Here is an 8,292-nt window from a genome sequence, read left to right on the forward strand (position 1 = left end):
CTAAATGACTAAATGTAAATGTGAATGTAAATGCCTTGTAGAATTCCACACATAAGAAAGAAAGATACTGGGATGAATAAACAAAATAGGAAATAAAATGTAGAAATGCATGCAATACATAAATAAATATGAATCTCCATATATGAAATAGAACATTTAGATAAGGTGCTACTGAGATGTTTTGGTGAGTTCTTTGTTTTTTTGTGGAAGTAGCCCTTCTTAAAAATGCATGAACATTCACTGATAATTGGTCTGTAGTGGAGTCTACAAGGTCTACATTGCCGGACCTTGTAGACTGACATAATTCTGTGCATAGTTTAGTCTACACAGGCCATATTTCAAATAATCAAAATCTTACTTCATTCATCTTAAACATTCTTGATTTGGGGGATTGGTAGTTCCCATGAAATCTGAAGTTGTTCAAACGACAACAGCGATCCACCTTGAATTAAATCACACAGCCGTGTTGGCTGCGTCACAGTCACGAAAGGGGCTACTTAATTCATTAATCCAATCCACTTTATTTATAGAGCACATTTAAAAACAACAAAGTTTACCAAAGTAGTGTACAAGTCCCACAACATAAGATACAAAAAAAAAAAAAAAAAAAAAATTATATAAAAAAAAAAGCAATAAATTTTTTTGTAATTCGAAGCTTCGAGGGGGCCGAGCTTCGATTGCCAAAAAAAATTCGAAGGTCAGCCCTACCTCTCTGGTAAACAAGAATACCCTGAAGACTCTGGCAGGAGCACTCATTCAAGGCAGGAGCACTCATTCAAGGGTACTACGACGATGCTTGCACCTCATGGTACCAAAGCACCTCAAAGGCGCTAAAAACTAAATTACAAACATCTCAAAACAAACTGGTCAGACTACTGCTTGACCTTACTCCTAGAACCCACCTCACCCCTGCCCACTTTGACAACCTAGGATGGCTTAGAGTAGACGACAGAGTACAGCAACTTGCAATGGGCCTGGTCTACAAGATACACTATACGACTAAGGTACCCATGTACATGTCAAAATACTTCTCAAAGGTCAGTGAATATCACGATCACAACACCAGAGGGAGCTCCACAAATCATGTTAAACCCAGATTCGGCTCAAACAAGGGACTAAACACGTTTCGCAATTATGCCACGCCAATGTGGAACGCCCTACCCAAAGCTGTAAAGGAATGTGAATCACTACCTACTTTCAAAACCACTCTCAAAGAACACCTACGGGGGACTGCAATTAGAAACTGGCCCCTGTAAATGTCCTAACCCAACCCCCTCCAATGTACAGTAAATGACCAAGTATGGTTGTCAATATTCCAATGTACAGTTTTGCTTGTACAGTTGTACCCCTCCTAACCCCCCCCCCCCCCCCCCACGTCCAATGTACAGCCCCCTACCCCCCCCCTCCTACCCAACCACCTCCAATGTACATACCCCCCCCCCACCCCCACCCACCCAACCCCACCCCACCTACCCAACCTCCCCCAATGTACAGTTTTTACATCAAATGTATATACTCTCTTTTCTGGACTCTTTTTGTATCACAAACAGTACTGTATTTGCAATTCTGGTATGTCATAAATGTATAGATGTAGCAGTACTGTCTATCTGTATGTCATGTATGTCATATATGTCCTGATGAATTGAAACTGGGGGACCCTGATGTAAACAAGATGAAAGTCTTTCTCTGGTCTGCATCCCCTTAACAATTGTGTGTATTGAACTGTACTGTATTGTACCCATTCTGCAATCTGTTAATAAAGTTTTCAATCAATCAATCACTTCACTTAGCAAAAGCGAAAGGCTTTCCGTCACTTCCTCTGTCCTGATTCTCCTAAACCTATCTGCAGCCTTCAACACAGCAGTGTTTCCCATTAATTACCTAGACTGTGGCGGGCCGCCACAGTCTAATTGGTCCCACCACAGTTTTATAATGAACCAAAAAGAATTATTAATATAAAGTTTTTCAATAGGGATGTATCAGTAGTATTGGCAGTGGTAGTAGTCATAATAGTAATCCAGTATATTTGTTTATTTTCTAAAAAATAAACCAGTTCAACACAGGTAACCACTTTTGCTTCATTTCTTTGATGGCTCAAATGTATGCTCTAGTAGTGAGTCTAGTCGATTTTGTGTTTTGAGCACAAAGTTCATTATAGATCTAGCCTCTTTATTTTGCTCTCAAAGTGCACCAGATTGATGCATTTAACTTAAAAAAATGTATTAAAAAGTTCCGGGGGGGCATGCCCCCGGCCCCCCTAGAGGGGCCGAGGTTCACCCACCACAGTCTCACAAAAACCTGTGGGAAACACTGACACAGTCAACCATCAGATCCTCCTCGCGTCCCTCGCAGGAATGGGAGTGGCTGGCTCTGTGCTGACATGGCTGACATCATCAATGACCGCTCCTACCAAGTGTCATGGAGAAGGACCCTGTCTGCCACCCACCCCCTGCAGACGGGTGTCCCCCAGGGCTCGGTCCTTGGACCCCTTCTCTTCTCCCTCTACACTAAATCTCTGGGTAACATTATCTGAAATAATAATTTAAAAAAAAATATAACCCTAACTAACCTTACTGTCATGCACTTGTCCTAATAAACTAACCTACACTGTAGCACTCAACACTTTGATGAACATTGTTACTCAGTTGATAAAGTTACCCTTCCTGCTGTCTTGTTGTACAAAACTTGTAAGTCGCTTTGGATAAAAGCGTCAGCTAAATGACTAAATGTAAATGTAATGTGTCCTTGCACAGGACATTTCTGTCATGAAAATGTCCAATATGTAAAGATATTGATCATCAGCACAAAATAGCATCTGTAGTGAACACTTCAATTAATTCATATTGAATTAATAGAACATGCTTCAATTAATTCACTGAAGTTTGTTATTAATATGACTAATTTAGTCTATTATGGGCACTACTTCAACTCTGTTCTAATGATCTCAATGAAAATGAAAATCCTTCTTGTAAACTCAAGAAGATGAATAATGAAGGAGGCATGATGGAGTCTCTGTGATCGTTTCATAAGATTTGCAAAACACTGGTACGTCAACATGGGTCCCATCGGTGTCCGCAGCATTGCCGTTTGGAAATTAGTCACTAGACTAGACAATACTAGACGACAACAGAAATGGTACACAATACACGGACCTTCAGTAGAGAAGAGAAGAGAGATGCCCATCTCTTACGACAGTGTCCTTTTTTTGGGGGGGGGGGGGGGGGGTGCTTTGCTTTCACAACCCTGCCAACACACAACTAAACCACAGTAGACAGAGGTGGCCAAGCCGGAGGTAGAGTATGTACTCAGTTTAACCTCAGCTCTTACTAAATGCCAGTGTGCCACATTACAGAACTGCTTCCTATTTCGGAAATGGACAACTCATCCATTTCCACATCCTCAGTTATCATCCTCCATTCAATATGTCATCATAACTCTCATCTGCCCTAGCTTCCATTGCTTGCTGACCATACCTGATGGCACCATTAAAGCCACTGAATTAGATTTTATAACTGTAATGTGATAGTGCCGCAATGGCAACCTCTGAATTATTCTTCAAGCAGATGCCATGGCCGTCATTTTGAGCAAACCATGTCATAACGTGGATCATGTTGACATTCGCTCGCAACCATGGCACATGGGTTCTTGTCACAGCATGGAAAAGGTAATAGTCAGAGGGAAGTGCCCTGCATACATACTAAAGATGCACAGTTACTCGTGTTTGTACAGTATCAGGTAGGCCTACTGGACTGATACTATTTATTGGCATTCAAGTATTGTATGTCCCCAGGACTAAAATCGTAAATCTCATGTGAAACATGTCAGAAATCATAGAAAAACAACTTGATGTTCTGCCATTTTCACACATAAGAGGATCATAGGATATCTTTCAAATAATGTCAATATATTTCTCAATATATCAATATATAGATATATGTATTTATGGATACTTTTTTACCAATGACCTCAGAAGGTTGCATTTCTATACATGAACATGAGGCCTACTTCTCTGCTCTACACTACTCTAAAATCTGTCCAGGCAGTGAAAATATGGTATCGGTGCATCCATAACATACAGTATAGTGAGTTCCATGAACATTTGAAAATGTTTGGCCCCAGAGTATCCTCACTAACTTCCCCGCAGCACACACCATGAAACTTGTTTGTGACTATCTTTGAGCTGTGCAGCGGGTGCATGATTATTCAAGGCTGATTTGATAGCTTGTTTACTCATACGCTACTCATTTAGACAACCATGTATTGTACAGTACTCCGTATGGCTTTAGTGCGAATGAAAACAACTGATCCATAGGCAGTTACAACTGAAACCTCATAAGAGATACAATGAAATGCAAAAAGAGGGAGATAATCCAACAGTAAGTGTACCGGTGACGTTTATTGGTTGCAGACACAATCACTGAAGTGATTATGCTGAACACTGTTCCTGAACTGTGAAAAAAAGACACAATGATGAAATGCATCTCTGTTGAAGCACAACAATGTGTCTGTCTAATCGTGGCTCGTAAATTCCCATGGGTGAAAACAAGGTCAGTGCTGATATAATATTCCTGCCACAGATGAGGAGTCTGTAGCCTATTGCAATTCTAAAATTATCCCGATGCTTTATAGGGTCGTTTAATCATGGATGGAACATAAGGTGTTTTGAAAGAGGTTATGGTGAATGAGAATGATCTATAACGCAGAGGTGCATGACATTATTTTGTATTAGTTCCCCCTATTGAAGCAGTCACTGTGGAATATTGCTTCATTGTCAATTAGTCGGATGGTGTGCTTAAGGTGTCAGACACAATATTACAAACAAACAATAATTGCACAGCATGTAGGCCTAAATAATTACTCCAAGAATCTGAAACGTTCTCAGGAACAATGTATTATTATTTGCAAAACAGAAAGGAAAGTATATCAGAATGGGACCTCCACTGACTGAAGAGTAACCTACGTAAATATTCTGGATATGAACACTTTCAGACATCTGAAGGATAACTGTTTACTGTTTGTTATGCTAGGACTTGTGGTAGGCTATGTCAAATGTATATCAGAATATGCATACGATTGACGTTGATGCACATGGCCTCAAAATAAAATGAATGACCTCCTTTCAATGTGAACTGTCATGCAATAGCTACGCTCGCCCCCTGAAGAGCAACCATGTACACACCTTTATCTTATATTGATGGCAATTTACAGAAGGCCTACTGTATATAGCCTAACGCTATGCCTCACGTTTATGACTATACACAACTAACACATTTTCCCACATAATATAGACCACCTTATCGAGATTGGATTTCCAAATAAAATATTTGATAGTCGTACATTCCATATTTCAGGCGACAATCAGATATCGATACACAGAAGTGCATATTATCTATTCTAGGCTATTGGTGGTTACTGAGGGGTGCGAGTGCTCCACTAACCCATATTTACTCTAGCCATAGCTGCGGTATGAATGAATGAATGAATGAAAACTTTATTTAACAGATTGCAGAATGGGTACAATACAGTACGGCTCAATACACACAATTGTTAAGGGGATGCAGACCAGAGAAAGACGTTTGTCTTGTTTACATGATGTTTACATGACCCTGCATCAGGTCCCCCATTTTCAATTCATAGCGACATACACAACATGCCATTTATGGCATAGGGACATTATACATGACATACAGGTATTTAGTTATTTACTATCGCGTATGGCCGCGTAAACTATATGGAATGTCACGCAGACAACACACATCGGCCAATAAGACATTATTATCGAAACGATGTATATCCCGTTCAGTGGGAAACACAGCGATTCCAAGATGCGGGAATGTAGCCAGATAGCCTTCTAATAAAAGGGTCAATGCATGGCTGCATCCGTACTAATATCTAGGCTAAAGTCTACGTGCCTCAAGATTTTAAAACATTACGTTGTAGCCTAAAATTAATGTACAGTTCTTAGAACTGCCATATTCGCTATCGGCTCCGACAAGCGTGCTGCTAAACGACCGGGACCAGCTGTTTCTGAACGGTGTTGTTGTTTATGGCTCTCTTACCGTGATAGGCGATGCCCTCGCCTGGCTTGCGGTGCTGCTGGTGAGGAGGATGATTTATGTCAGCGCAAATTCCGACGCCTGCTTCTTTTTTTAGGCCAATGCCTTATCTTCTGAAGGGAAGAAATGGAAATTATGTATCTATTGGCGACGACGAGGAAGAGAAGAGATGTAGCCTCTTATGTGTTTTCCCTGCTGACTGTTTCAGACCTCTATTGATTCCCGTCTCTCTTGGCCGTACATGACAGAGTGGAGACCCTCCCTCCCCCGGGCGGCGTGATGCATGTATCAGGTGGGCAGCGCTCAGCATCCTCTGCATTCCTGTAGGCCCAGTCACACTGGACTGGTCAAGGACAGACGAGGTAGTGGTGGTGGTGGTTTGTTTTTGTTCTTCGTTTGTTTGTGCATTTGTGTGTTTGGTTGTTTGTCAGCTTGCTTCCCTTTTCATATATTATATATATATATATAGATTTCTATTTTAAGAGGCTTTTAATTACATTTGATGAACTAACGAAATAAAATGGTGTCTTCCAATAACACAGATCCTCAATAACCATGGCTCTGTGGGTCTCTTTATGAAGCCTATATTTAGGGCGACTACCTTGTGTTCTTTTAACGGGGCCTCCAGAATATTTGCAATTTTACATTTCTAATCTTGAACGTGTAGGCTAATTCCAAAATGGGCTAACATCTTAATTAATAGAAACCATAAATGAAAGTGGAGCCATCTGCTGGCAAACACGAATAATGGCAACATACCACAGCCCGACGGCGGAGGCAACCATGCAACGTGCCAACCTGCTCATCGGGAGCAATTAGGGGTTAAGTGTCTTGCTCAAGGACACATCGACACGCTGCCCGGGAGGAGTGGGAATCGAACCGGGAACCTCCGGATTGCCAGACGACTGCTCTACCTCCTGAGCCACTGTCGCACTGTTGCCCCACACGTGTTACTGGCGCGGCATTAGCCGACAGACATTAACAGACAGATGACATACACAACATACGGATATACAGATATAAGAATAATCTACTCATCTAATCTAATCTAATCATGACATACAGATATACAGTACTGTTACATTCGTGACATACAAGATATGCAAATATACAGTACTGTTAAAACAGCTCCAACAGTAAATATATACATACTTTGTAGGTATATATTTTTGGGGTGATATAATTGCATTCATTGCATATTATTATAATTGCATTGCATGACAGATAAAGCTTCTTTCGGTTTAGTGTCTGTGGCTGTGCAGGGATTCATGGGAAAGGAAACGGGTTGGTTCGTAATGGGCTGCTGCTGTTAAAATGACTTGTACCTGAGGCCTGCCTGGACACATGACATCAGTGGTGGTCCACCCGTCACCTCTCACTTTACCATGACTGCACATAAACCTGGCAAACAACATACTTGTTCACATATAATTTTGCTTTCACTCTAAAGGAAATCTCACATAGACCCCCCAGTACTTTGTGGAGACGAAGATGGGAGGCCTGTCTGTGGACCTGATGATGAGTACCAGTCTTCTCCTCAGACATATAAAATCACAGTTTTTCACATTAGGCTAACATCCCAACAGGCCACCTTGTTTATGGTTTGATTCAGTTTTAGTAGAATGTGAAAGAAATGAATGATGTGACATACTATAAAATCACAGTTTCTTTACAGTGCAATGAAATAATTCTGGATAAGGGCTCTACATGCTACAGCAACTGCGACGCGACTGCAACACAACATGGTTGCAGATGTTGCAGAGGGTGTTGTAGAGTGTGTTGCGAGGATGTTGCGTACCTTTCACCCAAATCTAATCTGAACAACCGTTGCGTTGATGTTGCGTAGCATTGATTGGTTGGTTAGTGAATGGGGGCGGGGCTGTCATATAATAATATTGGTCCCGCAGGCAGGAATACTATCCTCGATAGTTAACGTAATTTATACAAATGGAAGTATTGATTTCGTCGTAACAAATCATTAAAAAAATATACCGTTAACTGGAATATGTTAGTTCCTTACACATATGTTGGATTATGTAATTGGTTTGTCATGACAAACCAATAAAAAATCACGAATTAACCGGTGGTTATCCTATAGCCCTAGTTATATGTACATTTCAACAAAGTGGAGCTGCAGGGGACTTCCATAGCATACGCCTTCAAATCCTCTTACCTTGACGATTCAAAGCCTCCACAATTTAGTAAACAGTATCCCCATGGCTAGTGTTGATATTTT

General features: G+C 41.0%; 1 protein-coding gene across 1 annotated transcript in view; it reads right to left on the bottom strand.

Moving 5' to 3' along the window:
- The window catches only part of LOC311234374 (receptor-type tyrosine-protein phosphatase epsilon-like), a 110,304-nt gene extending 104,085 nt beyond the window's left edge, over positions 1-6,219 (bottom strand). The window contains exon 1 of the mRNA XM_084321533.1: positions 6,060-6,219. The gene's annotated coding sequence lies outside the window, so the exon portion shown is untranslated. The remainder of the gene's footprint in view (positions 1-6,059) is intronic.
- Positions 6,220-8,292: the final 2,073 nt, after the last annotated feature.

The sequence above is a fragment of the Notolepis coatsorum genome, assembly GCF_963971535.1.
Source record: "Notolepis coatsorum genome assembly, chromosome: 9".
NCBI lineage: Eukaryota > Metazoa > Chordata > Actinopteri > Aulopiformes > Paralepididae > Notolepis > Notolepis coatsorum.